Source organism: Miscanthus floridulus, chromosome 2 (genome assembly GCF_019320115.1).
Source record: "Miscanthus floridulus cultivar M001 chromosome 2, ASM1932011v1, whole genome shotgun sequence".
Classification (NCBI taxonomy): Eukaryota; Viridiplantae; Streptophyta; class Magnoliopsida; order Poales; family Poaceae; genus Miscanthus; species Miscanthus floridulus.
In genome coordinates, this window is record NC_089581.1 from 101,632,090 (window position 1) to 101,653,558 (window position 21,469).

The window sequence follows — 21,469 nt, forward strand, 5'->3', positions numbered from 1 at the left end:
TGTAAATCTCCTAAGTCCATGCACCAGATTCGTCAGTTCCTGGGTCTAGCTGGGTACTATTGGCATTTCATTCCTGATTTCTCCAAGATAGCCTAGCCAATGACCAAGCTGCTCCAAAAAGAAGCTAAGTTTGATTGGAGCCCAGCTTGTGAAGAAGGTTTCTGAACTCTGAAGACATTCCTGACCACTGCTCCTGTGTTGGCCCAACCAGATATTGATAGGCCCTTTGATGTATACTATGATGCCTCAAAGATGGGGTTGGGGTGTGTGCTTATGCAAGATGGGCGTGTGATAGCTTATGCTTCGCGCCAACTGAAAAAGCATGAAGTAAATTACCCCACTCATGACTTAGAGCTGGCTGCTATTGTCCATGCTCTAAAGATTTGGAGGCACTATCTATTAGGCAACAAAGTGCATATCTTTATAGATCACAATAGCCTCAAGTATATTTTCACTCAGTCTGAGCTGAATATGAGGCAAAGGAGATGGTTAGAATTGATAAAGGATTATAACTTGGAAGTCCATTATCATCTAGGAAATGCCAATGTTGTAGCTGATGCTTTGAGCCAAAAGTCACATCAGGTTGAGGAAGCACCTTTATCTCTCAACCATGCTGAGGTATTGGTTCACATTGCATTGACCTCGGAATTGCTGGAGCAGATTATTCGGGAGCAAAAGGAAGACCCCGAAGAGATTCCTCACATTAGGAAGTTGATGGCTGAAGGGCGTGGCCCCCACTTTAGTGTTGATGAACATGGAGTAGTGAGATACAAGGATAGATTGGTGGTTCCATCCAATGAAGAGCTGAAAAGAAAGATTTTGAATGAAGCTCACCATTCAAAACTATCTATTCATCCTAGCAGCAACAAGATGTATCATGATCTGCACCACTTGTATTGGTGGTCTAACATGAAGCAGGACATCACTCAGCACGTTGCAGAGTGCGACACTTATGGTAGGGTTAAAGCAGATCATATGCGTACCCCAGGATATTTGCAGCCCTTACCCATTCCTATTTGGAAATGGGAGGATATTTCCATGGATTTCATTGTGGGTTTACCACGCACATCCATGGGCTTTAATTCTATTTGGGTCATTATGGACCGTCTCACCAAGTCTGCCCATTTTGTCCCAGTGGACACTAGATATACAGCCAAGAAGTATGTTGAGATATATTTCGATCAGATTGTGACCCTTCATGGAGTTCCCCTTACTATTGTCTCTGATAGAGGGTCAATCTTTGTCTCTCATTTCTGGGAGCAACTGCAGCACTGTCTAGGTACTCATCTTCTTAGAAGCTCAACATACCACCCACAAACTGATGGTCAAACAGAAAGGGTGAACCAAGTGCTCGAGGATATGTTGAGGGCTTGTGCCATCTCTTTTCCTGAGAAGTGGGATACGTGCTTGAAGTTAGCTTAATTTTCTTACAATAACAGCTACCATGAGAGCATCCACATGGCACCATTTGAGGCTCTATATGGGCAGAAGTGTAGAATGCCACTGAACTGGGTTGAAGTGGGAGATCATGGGTACTTTGGGCCTGATTTCATAAAAGAAGCTTGAGAGAAAGTAAACATTATTTGAAGCCACTTGAAGGCAGCTCAAAGCTGACAAAAGGCTTACGCAGACAAGTGAAGGAGGCCTTTGGAGTTTGCAGCTGGGGATTATGTGTATCTCAAAGTGTCTCCTATGAGAGGGGTGCATCGATTTGGTGTCCATGGCAAGCTAGCCCCTCGGTATGTGGGCCTGTACTAGGTGTTGCAACAGTGTGGCCCCGTTGCTTATCGTCTCCAGCTTCCTAATATTTTATCTACGGTATACAATGTGTTTCATGTATCGCAATTGAAGAAATGTCTGCGTGCTCCTAATGAAGCTATGGAAATTAAAGAGCTTTCCCTCTAGCCAGATTTGACTTATGTGGAGCACCCTATCAAAATCTTGGATGAGAAGGAGAGAGTGACCAGGAACAAAGTGGTAAAGTTCTACAAGGTGCAGTGGCAAAACCATTTAGAGGATGAAGCCACCTGGGAACAAGAGAGTTACCTATTGCAGCATTACCCCCACCTTCTCGCCAGCTCTGATAGTTAGTTGCTACGCCAAAAATGTATTCCCTACCTCTTTCTCACACTAGGCACATGAAATCTTGGGCCGAGATTTTATTTTAGGGGGGTAGATTTGTAACACCCTCAGTGTTACATTGTACAGTTTTTGCTAAAACACTACATGAGCATCATACTTATGTGCAAATATGGGTAACATAAAGTATAAATCAATGTACGACACTTGAAATGTTCATCCAAAACAAGGATCAAATGTTACGTTTCATGTCGCTTTTATATCGTTTAGTATTCTAAGTGGATTTTTATCGAATAAAATGATGTAGAACGTGTATGCGAACTTTAATAAAGTTTGTAGTACGTACTTCGTAGGTGACGATGAAATATGTCCGGTCGAGGATGAGGTTCGTTAGTTAGTATATCAAGTAGGTCGGAATTGGAATTTGATGCGAAACCGTTCGAAGTTTAAGTCATTTCGCGTAAGTTGAAAATGGGTCGACAAAGCCATGTTTGGCAATTTTTGTAGAGAGCTTGGCTTAAGAAGTAGCGTGATGTCATGGCATAGGTCGATAGCTTTACGTACCCACTAGAGTATAGAAGAAGTGGTTTGGCGTTTGGACCTTTGGGTAGGGTTTTTGTGACAGCTTTAAAAAGCGTGCATGTCACCTAATTGAACAGAGCCCGCGCTGGTTGCGGTCATCGCCGTTGCTCGGCTTGGTGCCGCTGCTGGCTCGCCCAACGTGCGTCGAAGCACCAGCCACGTCCTCACTGCCGCCTTGTGCAAGCACGTCGCGTGCATGGTCCTTGCGTTGCTGCCTCGGCCGCCTGCCACCATGCGCTAGCGCGTGGTTCACATCACCACGGCTGTCGCGCTGCATCCGGGACACCGCCCGTGCCCTGCCCTACACTGGCCAGACATGCACCGGGTCCCACGCTACTGCTCGGGTGGACGTATCTGCCCGACACTCGCACACACGCACGCAAGCGCACTATGCCCGAGCCCTGGCGCCTCTGCCTCGCCGTCGTGTCGCGCGGTACCCCGGCCGCGCTATGCGCCATCCATCGCCACGCCCGGCACTGCTTCCGTTGACTTGTTGTGGCTACACACACGTGGGATGGACACCTGCTCCACCATCACTTAGGCATCACATTGCGTTATTGCTTCCCTTGTCCGGTGCCGTCCGCTGTGACACATCACTGAGCTTTGTCGGCTTGCGGGTTCGGCCATGCGGACAACCACCTAGAGCACACCTCGCTGTTCCCATCGTTTGTGTGCACTTGTACTTTGCGTTGACGGCCACGACTGTGCCAAGCCAAGCCATGCCAAAACCCCCTGTCTCTACTATCGCCATGGCCGATGGGACCATTTCCTTCGATTCACCGTGGTGATGGTACCGTGATTCAATTAGTCAAGCCCTCAGCTCCGCTAGGCAGCCAGCCACCCAACTGACCCCACCGCGCTGTATGTACTGTCGCACAGTGCCTCAATTTGGAATCGCCGCTCCGCCGGGTCCTTAAGACCGAACGGGTGCACGCCGATGGCAAGACACCTATTCAAAGCACCCCATGGCGATTCCTTGCACCACCAACCTCGTCTCCCCCTCCTAAGTACACTGCACACCTCGGCTGTAACGCTACCGTAGCCCCGCTTTCCCTGACGTAGCTGTACCATCGCCGTGCGCCGCCACACCACCCCGCGCGCATGTGGCCAGCTCAGCTCGGGCCATCTCCGAATGAATCACTGCCTCGAAGGGTTCTGTGGTGAGTCATTGGAGCTCACTAGCTACCTATTTTGCCCCAGCCTTGCTGACATTCACCGGAACGCACCGCCATGACTGTAGGACCTCCGCCGTCGTGGTTAGACCGCTCTACTACATCTCGACTCATGTTTTCTTCACCCGGCACGTCGTGTTCGCTCCTAGGTAAGGGTTGGCTTGGTTGTTGGGAAGGGGAAGACCTGTTGTGGCCTATGTATGCCACCGGTGCCAGCATCGCCGCGCCGGAGCACGCGCGGGTGTTGGGGTTGTAGTTGTTGTGAAGATAGAATATTCCAAGGGTGTAACCATAAAACTATAGACTAGCGGAATAGTGCCTTAGAGCTCATAGGGAATACAGAGTAGTCCGGGGGCATTTCTGCAATTTTACTAGTGTGCGTGGATCCTTCCCCACTGTGGGCCATTGTCCGGCTAGGCCGCACCCGCGCGTGGGCCGCGCTACACGCGCGCACGCGTCGCGCCGTTGTGGGCCAAGCCGCGCGAGTTGGGCCGCAAGTTAGAAATTGGTTTCTTCAATTTCTAGTAAAGTAGAAATGCTTATTTAATTTAGTTATGGGCTGAACTTTGATAAATTATAGTAAATTCTGTAGATGTCCAAAAATAGTGAAACCAAGTTTGTTAAGTTCACAAAACTACCATCTACCTGTTAGTGCAGTTAGATTACAGTTAGCCGTGACAATGGTAGGTTCATAAATTCAAACTAGATGGCTTGGTATTATGTAGATTAATATTTGAGGAAGATTGGAGATAGCTATAGATATAAAAAATTTATAGTAGGCTCACTAGGTTGGTAGGTACTTGCTGTAAATTTTGTAGCCCTAGGGTAGATTAATAAGTAGAGTTGCTATTATCCTTGCTTTATTGTATATAGCGTAAATCAGCATTAGGAGTAAGGATAGCTATAGTTGCTATAATGATGAATGACATACTTCATACTTGTTGTTGATAGCAATAGATAACTTAATATTGTGGTCGGTAGCACTAGCGTAGTAGTTAGACAAAGGTACTTTATTTTAAGAGTTGCTGTTGCTAGATTACTAAGTATTGCATCATTATTTCATGCATGTAGATCATGAGCAGGTAGAATTCATGCCCATCGACAAACTAGAGTACGACGAGGTCAACGAGGAGTACGAGGAGGAGATCCTCGTGCAAGAGGGAGCTCTTTCCGGACTGACTGATTGGAGGTAGAGATGGTGGAGGTCCTTGCACCACACTGAGTCTGGGACTCAGGAGTGGGGGCTTGGAGTCCAAGTTTGGACAGGGACCTAGACACTTAGGATAGGAGAGTGATGGGTTAGTCCTGCTTGTGCCTAGGGTACAAGCAGGGCATGTGTTTTTGGGGCACCCAGCTGGGCACATTGATTCATGAATCACTGGGAAATCCGGTATGGCTTGTCTGTGGTTTAGCACCGTAGTAAGAACTGAAAGTTGAAAGGAGAAGAAATGGAGCTGATTGCTCAACTCTTGCTTGAAAGTAGAACAGGGGCTTATATAGACTGGCTAGATGATAACTTAATCCGACTGATAATAATACATAAATAAGGACTCACTATTAGTATTGCTTTCTACCAAAAGAAACCAGCAAACCATAAAGCTTATCATATTCCTTGGAGTCGGGAAATTATTCCCACTAGTCAGATAAGTCTTGCGAGTACATTGTGTACTTAGGGTTTATTTACCCCTATTGCAGGTGATGCTTGAGAAGTACCTTTGTGCGGAGGATTCTTCTGGTAGGCTCAGATGGAATCCTCGCTCCTATCGCTAGATGTTTATTTAAATTCTGTTGTTTATCATTTCACACTCTGACATTTGGTAATGTAATAATGTACTTTTAAGAATCTCTGATGTATGAAATGGACTTGTATTGTAACTCGTTCTCAATATTGGATCCTTGGGGAAAATGTGGATCTTTTGGGTTCTTCCTGGGGTGTGCCCGATGGATACCGCTTGCGGTAGCCTGTTTTCAGGGTGCTTAGTGTCTGGTGGGAGACGAGCACCTCCATAAGCATGCTATTTTGGGCGGTTCTACCATAGTATCCTATCCCCGCTCCTCCCCATGCCCCTCCCTAGTGCCACACTCTTTGCCTCCCCCACACCCTCCTCCAACCATGCCTCCTTCCTCCCGCACCTGCGTAGCGGTCCCTAAGCGCTCTCCATCGCCATCTCTCTCCCAGGCCCCACTTCCTCTATGGCATCGCTTCTCCATCCCCCTTCTCCACCATGACGTAGCGTCGGATCCTGCTGTGCAGTGCTCCGCCCACCCACCTGCCAACCAGGGTTTCTGAAAAGCACATATTGCAAGTGTATGTTTCAAGTGTTTTAGATCTTTTAATGATATGTTTCAAATATTTCATATGGATGTTGCAAAAGTAGATTGGGATGTTGCATATGTTGCAATGGCTATACACATATGTTGCAGGTGTCTATTCCCAATGTTTCATCTATTTTGCATATGTATGTTGCAAGTGTGTTTATATGCATATTGCATATGTTTCACACATATGTTGCTAGTGTTTTATCTGGATGTTGCATATGTTTTTGTAATGGCTTTTCAAGTGTTTGGCTTCCACTAAATTGCAAAAAATCCTCAAAACAACATATGTTGCATATGTTTTTCAAAACACTTGAAAAGCCAAACACCTAGGGTGTTACAGCCCTCCCCCCTTAGAAAAATATTGTCCTGAGTGTGAAATGGCTTTTCAATTGTTGCTAGTGTGAAATGGCTTCCACTAAATTGCATGTCATTTCATAAACATATGCATCATCTGTGTCATCATGCCATTATCATTGAAACATACATATGCAACATTCGCATATTCTATTTGTTTCATACTTTATTGCTTATGAATGGTGGGAGTGCAACATGTGAATGCAACATGGATTTCTCATACCTTGAAACATGGCAATATGGTAGTAATGTGACAAGTGTAAAGTAACAACAAAGTCATGAAACAGGTGAAACATTGCATTGCAACAATTGAGTAAATTGCTTGTTTTGTTGTTTCATCACATGTGATCAATTGAGATGGTATAACAATTGTGTAAAGTGGTTGATCATGGTCTAATACACCTTAACTACACTTAGGGTAATTGTTTGGACATTGTTCATGTAGATCAAAATGACAAAATTGCCCTTTGGGAGAGGTTTGACTTGAATTGACCCTTTGAGTGCCACTGTTTGACGGATTCAAAAGTCCAACTTAGGGATCTTGCATGGCTGTACACTCTTTACCAAAGTTGTATCTAATTTATCAAGGAACAAAAGTTGTTTTATGATCAACTCATGAAAATGTGCGAAACAACCTCAAACATGGCCCACAAGTCAAAATTGTAGGCTAATTCAAACACTTGAAAAATTTCTAAGTGTTATAACTGGATTCAGTTTCGTGTACCCAACTTTTTCACCTTGTATCTCCCTAACAAAGCCAAACCAGCTCGAGCTCCAATAATAAGAGTTGTAGTTCACATATAGATGATCAACTTTGTTAACTATGGCATAACCTAGATCGTCATAGATTAAGAGCGAATCACCATCAAACTTGCTCTGTCAGTCGGGTCAATGGATGACTGAACCGCGTTTCAGACCAGCTACAATGCTGGTCGTTTCAGAAAACCTCCGACGCATGTACACCGCGCATCGCCGGTCGCCTGCTCATGCTGCCACGCACCGCAAATGCCCTGGCACGGCCAGCCATGACTTGAGCTCGCCCAACGCGCCTATCAACCAGCTCCTCAGTCCCATTTCCATTTCCTCTGCTCGCCCGTAGCTCCGCAGCAACAGAGCAACAGCCGTCCGCCACTCCCGACCGAGCGTCGCCGTCGTCGTGCATGCTCGTCGCTACAAAAACGCACCGACCATCTCGATGCTAGCCTCGCCGTGATCCCCTCTACCTTCTCCACCCCACCGTCGATATAATTGTGCCTTGGTAAGGGCAAAATCGTAGTTTCCTTCCACCGCCGCCATGGCTAACCTTGCCGGCGTTGTTGCTCCACGTAGCCAGTTGCCACCATGGCCTTCCCATCCTATCTCTTTCTCACGCTAGGTCCTAGGAGCGCTGCTGAAGCTCGTAGGGTCACCCATTCGAGCCGTAGTGCCGTAGCCTCGCCGGAGCTGGCCATGCCGTGGCCACGCGCCGCCATGCTCATTGCCAACCCTGATAGCTGCGGCAATAGTAGCAATTGAGGACACCGCTAGATGCGCACGGGCAAGGCGACGGTCGTAGCACCGCTGACCTCGCCGGAGGAGCCACCGGCGATGAGCTACGCCGCCGTCTCCTTCTCCTCCCCTGCCTGTCTCTCTGTCGCGTGGGACCCACACGTCAGTCACTGACGCACGCAGGCGGAAGCCTGGCTGGGCCGCGCCGTTTCTGGGCCGCGCCTACGCCTGCTTCGCGGGCCACCATTTCTTCGCTCCGGCCCACCAGTAGTTGAATAGGTTTTCTGATTTTGTTTTGTTTTATTATTTCACAGATTTGTGTACATATTCAAAAATATGTAGCTCTTAGATGGTAGATCCAAATGATGTGGTTCTAATTTTGTTGAGTTCATGATAATGTCTAGTTTCTACTAAAAATATAATCCATGCCATGTTCTGTTATGAAAATGGGAGTTTCTATTTATCTCTTTTAATCATGCAAGAAATAGGGGTAATTCTATCTTTTTCTAGGTAGCTCCAAATGGCATGAAATTTTTATGGTGTACTGCTCATATCATGAATAGCTTGTAGTTAAATTTTCATAAATTTGGGACACTGTTTGTAGGAGATAGAAAAATATCTTGTTTGCATGGGTGGATCTTGTGTGAATTTTCATAATTTTTCTATAGATCCAGTTAGGGTAAAAATTGGTGGGTGCTATTCTTATGCTAGAATGATACTAGGAAAAATAAGAAATCTGTTACTTGACACTTTTCAATAGGGTTTCCTAATTATGCTAAAAATAGGCATGCCACCTATTATTTTGGGTACAGCAAGTTCTGCTTGCTCAATGGCTTTGAAATTTTTATGGTAGTCTATGTGAAGCATGAGATAGCTACTGTAATTTTTGTAGATTTTTCTGAATAGTTTTACTATATATTGCTTTAATCACCTAATTAACTAAATAAATTTGAAAAGAATATTAAATAATTTATTTAGAAGTTGGCACTATACTTTCTAGTGTTCCTCTGGTATGTGCAACAAGTTGGTAAACTTGGTTTAGTCAAATTAGGCTTTTGCATCATCATTAAATAATTAAGTTAGTAACCTTGTCATTTCTGGATAGATTCTAAGTTTACTAGAATTTGATTTGGTTAACTTAAGAATCATGCTTTGATGTTTCCAATTGATTTGTAGAGAATTTCATAAGCTTTCCAGAATGTCCTCATGCAAGTCATTTGGAATTGTAGAACTCTGGTTGTGATTGAATTAAGGGACTACTTGTGTGCATATGAAACTTTAAATGTTGATTTATGTATGCCTTTACTATTTCTAAGTTTGTGGTAATGTTCCTAGGTGTTAGGCCTTTAACTGAAGATGAGCATCTTTATCTTAGGTTATGCAAGTTAGGTAAGTTGATCTTGTTCTTTAAGTTAAGTTAGATACATGCTTAAAGTGATTTGAATAGAGCTATTCTACTCGGTAAACGGGTGTCCAGTGATGTTTTGTTAAACAGTTACTGTGATTCATTCATCATGAGCATCATGTCATTCCTTATGTATCCATGATATTTATCTCATGCATCGGCATGCAATAGGTGTACCAGAGGGAGTAACACTGCTAGAATTCAAGGAACCGAGCGAGCAGCAGCAGCCGACACCGGAGGTTCAGGAGGTGCAGCCTTTAGGAGAAGTGCCAGACGAGGTCGCCGTTGAGTGCCCGGATCACCGTCCTTGCAACTTTATGAAAGGCAAGCCCCGAAGCATATTAAGCCTCCTAATTTCTGAAATACAGTTACAGTATTATTGTTACATATATATTGTTGCATTAAGTTTAGGTGTTGGATGTAAACACTTGCTGCTTTGGTTATCCGATCCTTGTCCAGATATTGATACCCAGAATCCTATGTAGCTCAGGCTCATGTAGTGCTTAGCCCTGCTTAAATACGATAGAAGTCAGGTGATTTCCTGTCACCTGCGAGATATAGGAAGATACATATGGCACGGTTGGCTATATTTGCTATCGTGGAAAAGAACCAGTCTTAATTTGAAATGAAGACCGGACGGAGGCTTGCTGGTTTGCAGTAACTCCATCTATGTCGATTAAGGACTGAATCTTGGAGCCTTTCCTATTCATGTTGAACGCATGCCTCTCTCTTAGTTGGCCGTGTCCGAAGACTGACCGCGAAGCCGAGTAGCTCAACTCAGGCTGGGAGTCGATAAGTATAAAGTACGCCTCAGAAGGGAGCCATAGGCGTGAGTCCAAGGGCAGGTGATTTAAAAGTCCTGATCGTCCTGGCAGAAGGGTAATCCCTGAGAGCGCTGGCGCTGATCGAACCCGCGAATTTGGTTCCTGAGTTGTCCCAAAGGTAACCCACGGCTACCCTTGCTAAGTATGCCAGGGTGAGAGTTAGGAATACCCCTCAGCTGAGTTGTAATTCGATTCGAGTCGCCGTCTCTCCTGGTTAGTGAGAACTTGATGGGCTTATCTCTAAAGTAGATACACTAAATAACATAATGGTTCAGAAATGATGATATGATGATGACAGCCTTATTATACCTACTATGGTTAATATTGTTTGCTCCTAATAAGTGAGTGCTCTAGTACAGGTGCTAATCTAGTGGACAGGTAAATGATGATAAGCTTGATGCTCAGTTTAAATTGGTTACTATAATCATAAGCTCTTTTATGCAACTGTGTCAAGCTAGCCCACCTCAAAAGCCTTGCATGACCCTTGGTGTCTTTTATTTCTAGTTTTGATAGGTAAGTCTAGCTGAGTACCTTCTTGTACTCAGGGTTTATCTCCCACCTGTTGCAGATGACTAGTTCTACTTTGGTTGCTGCAAGTACTGCCTTCTCCCAGCTGGGGATGAAGACTAGACTGTTGGGCGCGGTCTCTACTAGTTCTCGTACCCGATAATGCTTTTGTGGGACATGACTCAGACTTGGCAATGTATTTGAAAACTATGATATTTTGTACTAAACTATGTTGCTTCCGCACACTCAAACTTGGTTTGTAATATGTTATTTGAACTCTGATGGATGTAATTCGAATGCTACTTGTGAAATGTTGTCACAAATGATGTGTTGTGTTGAATCACTACGGCCTTGGTTTGTATGTCAAGAGTTGGTTGAAATCCTTTGTGATTTCCAGACTACCGGGATTATGGGAGCTTAAGTACAGGAATTTGATCGCTTCAGTGATTGTTTTTTTACTTACGTTCTTATGATTTGGTCGGTTCTGTTACAGCTGGCATCAGAGCAAGATTCGACACTAAACATGTCATTTGTGTATTTAAAACAAAGGTATTTGTGAAAATCCTAAATTAAATACTAAGTATTGCCAGTGGTCATATCCCTTATGCCCAAATAAGGACTCTTAGGTGGCTTATTAAAGTACTAACTTGGGGGTTCCTGCTTGTTTCTGTTTCGTCATCCATATGGCGTGCTATTGCATGGATGCCATCCGCTTGGGTGGTAATGTATGGATCAAAATACCTCTACGCTCCGGTAAGTGGGAGTTGTGAGAGCATGACCGTCCAACTGTCGGTCTAGGGGAGAGTAGTTGTGGTTGCTCGCATACTTACATGTTCAATCATGAATCTATGAGAGTACTTAAATGTGGGTATCTCTGATGGGTAGCTGTGATACTAGAGTATATGCATCGAGGGATGTATGTATGAAAGTATTTAGTTTACTGCTTGCTTTCTATGCATTTTGGGAAATTACTGGGCTAAAATGAAATTTTCTATAGGTACACTAACAACGTATCATTGTAGATCGACTAGCTACCGTATACGAGAGAACGTATGTATGCCACCGTATATTTCGCTAGCCTTTAAATTTTTCTAGGTTTGTGAGGACGTACGGATCGTGCATGCATCATGTTCAAGCATACATGGCATTTCTTGCATTACTCCCTCCCTTAAAATATGATTGTCCTGACTAATTAAATTTCATATCCCTTAAATGATTCTCCCCTTATGTTGCAACTTTTTGCTATAGATGGCGCACACGAAACTTACTGCTCGCAAGTCCGCTGGAGGCAGGACACCTCGTCACTAGTTAGCTCCTCATGAGCCCCGTCCTGAGCCTACTAAGGCGGAAAGGCTGAGGACAGAGCTGGCCCGAGTGACTGCTAAGAGGAATGTGGCTCAACACCGTTTGGAGCAAGTAACACAGGAACGGGACCAAGAGACCCTTGAGGTTCAGAGGTTGACAGTTGCTCACCGCAACTGTGAACGTATGTTGATTCATGTGATGAACCAATGGAATGAAGCCTAGCACGAAGAGAATATGTTGAGAGCGCGACAGGTGGAGCTAGAGTAGCAAGTGGTAGTTGCTGAAGAGTACAATGACCATCTCCATGAGGAGGTTCACCTGTTACACAATCAACTTCACCCTCTCCTGCCACCTAATGATGAGGATGAGATGGGCTCTAGTGTCATCATGGTTGAAGGTGATGATGGCATTGAGGTCAATGGACCTGAGGATGTTCCACCTGATGAGGAGGAAGATGAGGAGTTAGAGCCTGCTAGTGATGAAGATGGAGGAGAGATCTTTGACACTGACTCTGAGGACGATGCGTAGTTTAGCTTACTACTTAGCTAATGCGCTAGAGCTAGTCTTTTGTTGATCCTCATGCATGAACAAGTAGCTTTGTATCAAGTTAATCATTGGGATGTAATATCGAACCCTATGTTACCCTTGATGTAAGTTTGGAACCTCTATGGCTTCAATGTAACTTATCAAACGTGTTATGCTCCACGTATGTGAGCTTTTGCTGAATTTCATCTTTGCGGTCTATGGATCTCGATTGTTGGTTAAGTTCATCGCATTTATGTGTCAATTGATGCGCTTGATGAGTTGTGTGATTGTGATGAATGATTGTGCCTCTATTGATTATATAAATGTATTCTCTCCAATGGACTCAGTTTGGCATAATTATACAATTCATCTACAAAAATTTCCACATCGTCAGTGCTCATTGGCTATATATTTTGCAGATGGCTTATAACCTTCGTCATGGTCGTAGCATGGGAGATGAGGAACAACCACCTCCTCCACCGCCCACACCAGCTGAGCTAATGCAGACAGTCATGGAAAGTTAGCGCATGCTAGCTGAGGCTATGCGCCATATGGCTAACCGTGATGATCGACATGTCCACTAGGGACCCGAGCCGAACCAGTACAGCAGCTTTAAGGACTTCATGGACACAAAGCCTCCTATCTTCGTGAGGCAGAAGAACCATTACAAGCTGATGAATGGTTGAGCACGATAGAGCAAAGGTTTGGATTGCCCTGTTTGATAGAAGGCATGAAGGCTTCGTATGTAGGACACCAGCTCTAAGGCCCTGTAGGCATCTGGTGGACCCATCATAGGACCACCTTCCCTGCTAACGTTGAGATCATTTGGGACCAGTTCTAGGCAGCTTTCAGGAGACACTTTATCCCTCCTAGTCTCATGGCCATTAAGCATACCGAGTTTATGAAGCTAACCCAAGGCAACAAGAGTCTTAATGAATACCTCCAGGCATTCAACAACCTGGCAAGGTATGCTCCTAAGTTCATGGATACTGACGCTAAAAGAATAGCTAGCTTCAAGAGGGGACTTTCCCCTAAACTGATGAAGTCTATGGGCAACTGCAAGTGTGTCACCTTCAATGAGTTTATCAGTGACACCCTGACTCAGGAGAATAATGACAAGATATATGCTGCTTCCAAGACCCATAAAAGAAACTTTGAGGTCGGAGCTTCTCAGTCTAAGGCTCCAATGGTATCCAAGACCCAATACCGTCCACCCAATGCTAATGTCCAGCACCGCCCACCTTAGAAAAAGAATCAAGCTAAAACTGGTTTCCGCAAGGGGTACATAATTTCCTTGCCAAAAAATACCTCTGGGCAAGGCAGCTCCAATGCCCCACCAGCTAACAGGCCGTGCTAGAACTGTAACCAGCCGGGTCATTGGGCAAATAAGTGTCCCTATCCTTCCAAGCAGAATGCTCAAGGAAACGTCTGTCAGGGGCATGTTCACTACACGACTGTGGAGGAAATTCTTGCTGGTGAAGTGGTCACCGCTGGTAAGTTCCTTGTTAATGATCACCCTGCAGTTGTGCTCTTTGATTCGGGTGCTTCACATTCCTTTATGAGTTCTACTTTTGCATCTAAGCATAAGATGAATGTGATCACAATTGTCAAGGGTGGTTATTGTATTAGTGCTGCTGGAAATAATATCCTGACTAACCAAGTAGTTAAAGATGTAAAGATTGAGATTAGGGATCGAGAGTTCCTTATGGATCTTGTAGTTCTACCGGGGGTAGGAATCAATGTAATCCTAGGAATGAATGGATGAGTAGGAATGGAGTGTTGATCGATACATCAACCCATGTGGTAATGTTGAGGGATCCTGTGGATAAGAAGGGTTTTCTAGTGCAGTTACCTCGTGATATCTCTATCCACAATACAGCCAATGCTACCCTAGCCAAAGCCATTAAGGATCTACCGGTTGTCTGTGAGTTTCCAAATGTCTTCCCTGATGACTTACCTGGATTACCTCCGGACCGTGATGTAGAATTCAAGATAGAACTCATTCCGAGTACGGCTCCTATTTCTCGAAGGCCCTATAGAATGCCGCCCAATGAGTTGGCTGAGCTGAAGAGTCAGTTGAATGAACTATTGAAGAAAGGTTTGATTCGGCCTAGTTCTTCTCCTTGGGGTTGTCCGGCTATATTTGTGAAGAAGAAGGATGAATCTTTGTGCATGTGCATGGATTATCGCCCCCTAAATGCTGTTACTATCAAGAACAAATACCCTCTTCCTCGCATCGATATTCTGTTTGATCAGCTCTCCAAAGCTAAGGTATTCTCCAAGATCGATTTGAGGTCTAGCTACCACCAGATCAAAATTCATCCTGAAGATATACCTAAGACAACTTTCTCTACTCGTTATGGCTTGTTCGAATACCTCGTCATGTCCTTTGGGTTGACCAATGCTCTGGCACACTTTATGTACCTGATGAATTCAGTATTCATGTCGAAATTGGACAAGTTTGTTGTCGTGTTCATTGATGATATCCTTGTATATTCTCAGAATGAAGAAGAGCATGCTGAACATCTGAGAATTGTTTTAACTCAGTTACGTGACAACCAGCTTTATGCTAAGTTCAGCAAGTGCGAATTCTGGTTGAACAAGATACCTTTTCTAGGTCATGTGTTATCTGGTGATGGAATTTCAGTTGACCCTACTAAGGTACAAGAAGTCCTAGAGTGGAAGGCACCTACTACGGTCATGGAAGTCCAAAGTTTCCTAGGTTTGGCTGGCTACTATCATCGCTTTATCCTGAATTTCTCAAAAATTGCCAAGCCCATGACTCGACTACTTCAAAAGGATGAGAAGTTTGGGTGGACTCCGAAGTGTGAAGAGGCTTTCCACACTTTGCGGACCTTACTAACCTCTGCTCCTGTATTGGCACAACCTGACATCGAGAAGCCTTTTGATGTCTACTGTGACGCATGTGGCACCGGTTTGGGGTGTGTTCTTATGCAGGAGGGCCGAGTAATTGCTTATGCTTTGCGCTAGCTTCGAAAGCATGAAGTCAACTATCCTACCCATGACTTAGAGCTAGCCGCGGTTGTTCATGCTCTGAAAATTTGGAGACATTACTTGATGGGTAATGTGTGCAACATCTATACTGACCATAAAAGCCTCAAGTATATCTTTACTCAACCCGAGTTGAACATGCGTCAACGACGATGGTTAGAATTAATCAAGGACTACAACCTTCAAGTTCACTACCATCCTGGTAAGGCAAATGTGGTTGCTGATGCCTTAAGCAGAAAGGCCCATTGCAATTCCTTAGTTAGTGAAGACTTTCATCTGGCACACCTCCTTCATCCTGTAGTACTCCACAATATCACTGTGGATTGCTCTCTGAGAAGTCGAATTATTGAACTCCAGAAGACTGATGTGGGTGTGTTTCACATCAAGCGGAAGATGAAAGAGAAAGAGACCAAGCACTTTAGGGTCGATGACAAAGGAATTCTCTGGTTTAATGATAGGCTTGTGGTACCCAAAGACAAAGAACTTAGAAATCAAATTATGGCTGAAGCCCATTCTTCTAAATTGTCCATCCATCCTGGTAGCAGTAAAATGTATCAAGATCTCAAGCTGTATTATTGGTGGACCAAGATGAAGAAAGAAATTGCAGCTTACGTGGCAAGGTGTGATAACTGTTGCAGAGTCAAGGCTATTCACATAAGGCCCGGATTATTGCAGCCACTCCCTATTCCTGGCTGGAAGTGGGAAGAAATTAGCATGGATTTCATTGTTGGACTACCCACTACCAAAAAGGGTTGTGATTCCATCTGGGTTATCGTAGATCGTCTAACTAAATCTGCTCACTTTATTCCGGTCAAGTCTACCTATTACCCGCACAATTATGCTGAGATTTATTTTCAACAAGTGGTACGTCTCTATGGTGTACCCAAATCCATTGTTTCTGATAGAGGACCGCAATTCACGGCTCGCTTTTGGGAGTGCTTACATCAGAATCTTGGCACTCATTTAATCCGCAGTTCTACCTATCATCCACAAACATCAGGATAGACTGAGCGTGTTAATCAAATTCTTGAAGACATGCTTAGAGCTTGTCTTATCTCTTGCAAAGGCTCTAGGGAGGATTGGTTACCTCTCGCTGAATTCTCTTATAACAATAGTTATCAAGAGAGTATCAAAATGGCTCCTTTTGAAGCTCTTTATGGCCGCAAGTGTAGAACTCCTTTGAACTGGGTGGAACCCGGGGAAAGAAGATTCTATGGTATTGACTTTGTAAAAGAAGCTGAAGAGCAAGTCCGAACTATACAGAAGAATATGACTGCTGCACAGGCTAGACAAAAGAGCTATGCCGACAAGAGAAGAAAGCCTATTAAGTTTGAAGTAGGTGATCATGTTTATCTGAAGGTATCCCCTATGAAAGGAGTCAAGCGTTTTGGAATTAAAAGGAAGCTTGAGCCTCGATATGTTGGACCTTACCGTATTATCGAGAAAAGTGGAAGAGTAGCATATAAGCTCGATCTACCATGTGAGATGGGAGCTATATTCCCGGTATTCCATGTGTCCCAGCTAAAGAAGTGTCTTCATATTCCCGAGGAAAGAATAGCAACAAGGAAAGTCAACTTGAAATCTAATCTTTCTTATGAGGAAAAGCCCGTGCAAGTCCTGGATACTCAAGAAAGAGTGACTTGTACACGAGTAGTTAAGTTATACAAGGTAGTTTGGAGTAATCATAGCGAACAGGATGCAACCTAGGAGCGGGAAGATTATTTAAAGGAAAACTATTTGGCTTTCTATGCTGATTGGTACGCTTTCCAAATCTCAGGATGACATTTTTCTAAGGGGGAGGGCTGTAACACCCTAGGTGTTTGGCTTCCACTAAATTGCATGTCATTTCATAAACATATGCATCATTTGTGTCATCATGCCATTATCATTGAAACATACATATGCAACATTCGCATATTCTATTTGTTTCGTACTTTATTGCTTATGAATGGTGGGAGTGCAACATGTGAATGCAACATGGATTTCTCATACCTTGAAACATGGTAATATGGTAGTAATGTGACAAGTGTAAAGTAACAACAAAGTCATGAAACAGGTGAAACATTGCATTGCAACAATTGAGTAAATTGCTTGTTTTGTTGTTTCATCACATGTGATCAATTGAGATGGTATAACAATTGTGTAAAGTGGTTGATCATGGTCTAATACACCTTAACTACACTTAGGGTAATTGTTTGGACATTGTTCATGTAGATCAAAATGACAAAATTGCCCTTTGGGAGAGGTTTGACTTGAATTGACCCTTTGAGTGCCACTGTTTGACTGATTCAAAAGTCCAACTTAGGGATCTTGCATGGCTGTACACTCTTTACCAAAGTTGTAGCTAATTTATCAAGGAACAAAAGTTGTTTTATGATCAACTCATGAAAATGTGTGGAACAACCTCAAACATGGCCCACAAGTCAAAATTGTAGGCTGATTCAAACACTTGAAAAATTTCTAAGTGTTATAACTGGATTCAGTTTCGTGTACCCAACTTTTCACCTTGTATCTCCCTAACAAAGCCAAACCAGCTCGAGCTCCAATAATAAGAGTTGTAGTTCACATATAGATGATCAACTTTGTTAACTATGGCATAACCTAGATCGTCATAGATTAAGAGCTAATCACCGTCAAACTTGCTCCGTCAGTCGGGTCAATGGATGACTGAATCGCGTTTCAGACCAGCTATAATGCTGGCCGTTTTAGAAAACCTCTGACACGTGTATGCCATGCGTCGCCAGTTGCCTACTCACACTGCCATGCGCCACGGATGCCCTGGCATGGCCAGCCACGACTTGAGCTCGCCCAACGCGCCTGTCAACCAGCTCCTCAGTCCCATTTCCTTTTCCTCCGCTCGCTCGTAACTCCACAGCAATAGAGCAACAGCCGTCCGCCACTCCTGACCGGGTGTCGCCGTCATCATGCATGCTCGTCGCTGCAAAAACGTGCTAGCCATCTCGATGCTAGCCTCGCCGTGATCCCCTCTACCTTCTCCACCCCATCGTCGATCCAATTGTGCCTTGGTAAGGGCAAAATCGTAGTTTCCTTCCACCGCTGCCATGGCTGACCTCGCCGGCGTTGTTGCTCCACGCAGCCAGTCGCCATCGTGGCCTTCCCGTCCTATCTCTTTCTCGCGCTAGGTCCTAGGAGCGCTGCTGAAGCTCATAGGGTCACCCATTCGAGCCATAGTGCCGTAGCCTCGCCGGAGCCGGCCATGCCATGGTCGCGCGCCGCCGTGCTCATCGCCAACCCTAGTAGCCACGGCAATAGCAGCGATTGAGGACACCGCTAGATGCGCATGGGCAAGGCGACTGTTGTAGCACCGCTGATCTCGCCGGAGGAGCCACCGGCGACGAGCTACGCCGCCGTCTCCTTCTCCTCCCCTGCCTGTCTCTCTGTCGCGTGGGACCCACACGTCAGTCACTGACGCACGCAGGCGGAAGCCTGGCTAGGCCACGCTGTTTCTGGGCCGCACCTATGCCTGCTTCGCGAGCCATCGTTTCTTCGGGCCGGCCCACCAGTAGTTGAATAGGTTTTCTTATTTTGTTTTGTTTTATTATTTCACAGATTTGTGTACATATTCAAAAATATGTAGGTCTTAGATGGTAGATCCAACTGATGTGGTTCTAATTTTGTTGAGTTCATGATAATGTCTAGTTTCTACTAAAAATATAATCCATGCCATGTTCTATTAAGAAAATGGGAGTTTCTATTTATCTCTTTTAATCATGCAAGAAATAGGGGTAATTCTATATTTTTCTAGGTAGCTCCAAATGGCATGAAATTTTTATGGTGTACTGCTCATATCATGAATAGCTTGTAGTTAAATTTTCATAAATTTGGGACACTGTTTGTAGGAGATAGAAAATTATCTTGTTTGCATGGGTGGATCTTGTGTGAATTTTCATAATTTTTCTATAGATCCAGTTAGGGTAAAAATTGGTGGGTGCTATTCTTATGCTAGAATGATACTAGGAAAAATAAGAAATCTGTTACTTGACACTTTTCAATAGGGTTTCCTAATTATGCTAAAAATAGGCATGCCACCTATTATTTTGGGTACAGCAAGTTCTGCTTGCTCAATGGCTTTGAAATTTTTATGGTAGTCTATGTGAAGCATAAAATAGCTACTGTAATTTTTGTAGATTTTTCTGAATAGTTTTACTATATATTGCTTTAATCACCTAATTAACTAAATAAATTTGAAAAGAATATTAAATAATTTATTTAGAAGTTGGCACTGTACTTTCTAGTGTTCCTCTGGTATGTGCAACAAGTTGGGAAACTTGGTTTAGTCAAATTAGGCTTTTGCATCATCATTAAATAATTAAGTTAGTAACCTTGTCATTTCTGGACAGATTCTAGGTTTACAGGAATTCGATTTGGTTAACTTAAGAATCATGCTTTGATGTTTACAATTGATTTGTAGAGAATTTCATAACCTTTCCAGAATGTCCTCATGCAAGTCATTTGGAATTGTAGAACTCTGGTTGTGATTGAATTAAGGGACTACTTGTGTGCATATGAAACTTTAAATGTTGATTTATGTATGCCTTTACTATTTCTAAGTTTGTGGTAATGTTCCTAGGTGTTAGGCCTTTAACTAAAGATGAGCATCTTTATCTTAGGTTATGCAAGTTAGGTAAGTTGATCTTGTTCTTTAAGTTAAGTTAGATACATGCTTAAAGTGATTTGAATAGAGCTATTCTACTCGGTAAACGGGTGTCCAGTGATGTTTTCGTTAAACATTTACTGTGATTCATTCATCATGAGCATCATGTCATTCCTTTTGCATCCATGATATTTATCTCGTGCATCAGCATGCAATAGGTGTACCAGAGGGAGTAACACTGCTGGAATTCGAGGAACCGAGCGAGCAGCAGCAGCCGACACTGGAGGTTCAGGAGGTGCAGCCTTCAGGAGAAGTGCCAGACGAGGTCACCGTTGAGTGCCCGGATCACCGTCCTTGCAACTTTATGAAAGGAAAGCCCCGGAGCATATTAAGCCTCCTAATTTCCAAAATGCAGTTACAGTATTATTGTTACATATATATTGTTGTATTAAGTTTAGGTGTTGGATGCAAACACTTGCTGCATTGGTTATCCGATCCTTGTCTAGATATTGATACCCGGAATCCTATGTAGCTTAGGCTCATGTAGTGCTTAGCCCTGCTTAAACACGGTAGAAGTCAGGTGATTTCCTGTCACCTGCGAGATATAGGAAGATACATATGGCACGGTTGGCTATATTTGCTATCGTGGAAAAGAACCATTCTTAATTTGAAATGAAGACCAAACGGAGGCTTGCCGGTTTGCAGTAACTCCGTCTGTGTCGATTAAGGACTGAATCTTGGAGCCTTTCCTGTTCATGTTGAACGCATGCCTCTCTCTTAGTTGGCCGTGTCCGAAGACCGATCGCGAAGCCGAGTAGCTCAACTCAGGCCGAGAGTCGATAAGTAAAAAGTACGCCTCGGAAGGGAGCCGTAGGCGTGAGTCTAAGGGCAGGTGATTTAAAAGTCCTGATCGTCCTGGCAGAAGGGTAATCTCTGAGAGTGCTGGTGCTGATCGAACCCACGAATTTGGTTCCTGAGTTGTCCCAAAGGTAACCCACGGCTACCCTTGCTAAGTATGCCAGGGTGAGAGTTAGGAATACCCCCTCAGCTGAGTTGTAATTCGATTCGAGTCGCCATCTCTCCCGGTTAGTGAGAACTTGATGGGCTTATCTCCAAAGTAGATACACTAAATAACATAATGGTTCGGAAATGATGATATGATGATGACAGCCTTATTATACCTGCTATGGTTAATATTATTTGCTCCTAATAAGTGAGTGCTCTAGTCCAGGTGCTAATCTAGTGGATAGGTAAATGATGATAAGCTTGATGCTCAGTTTAA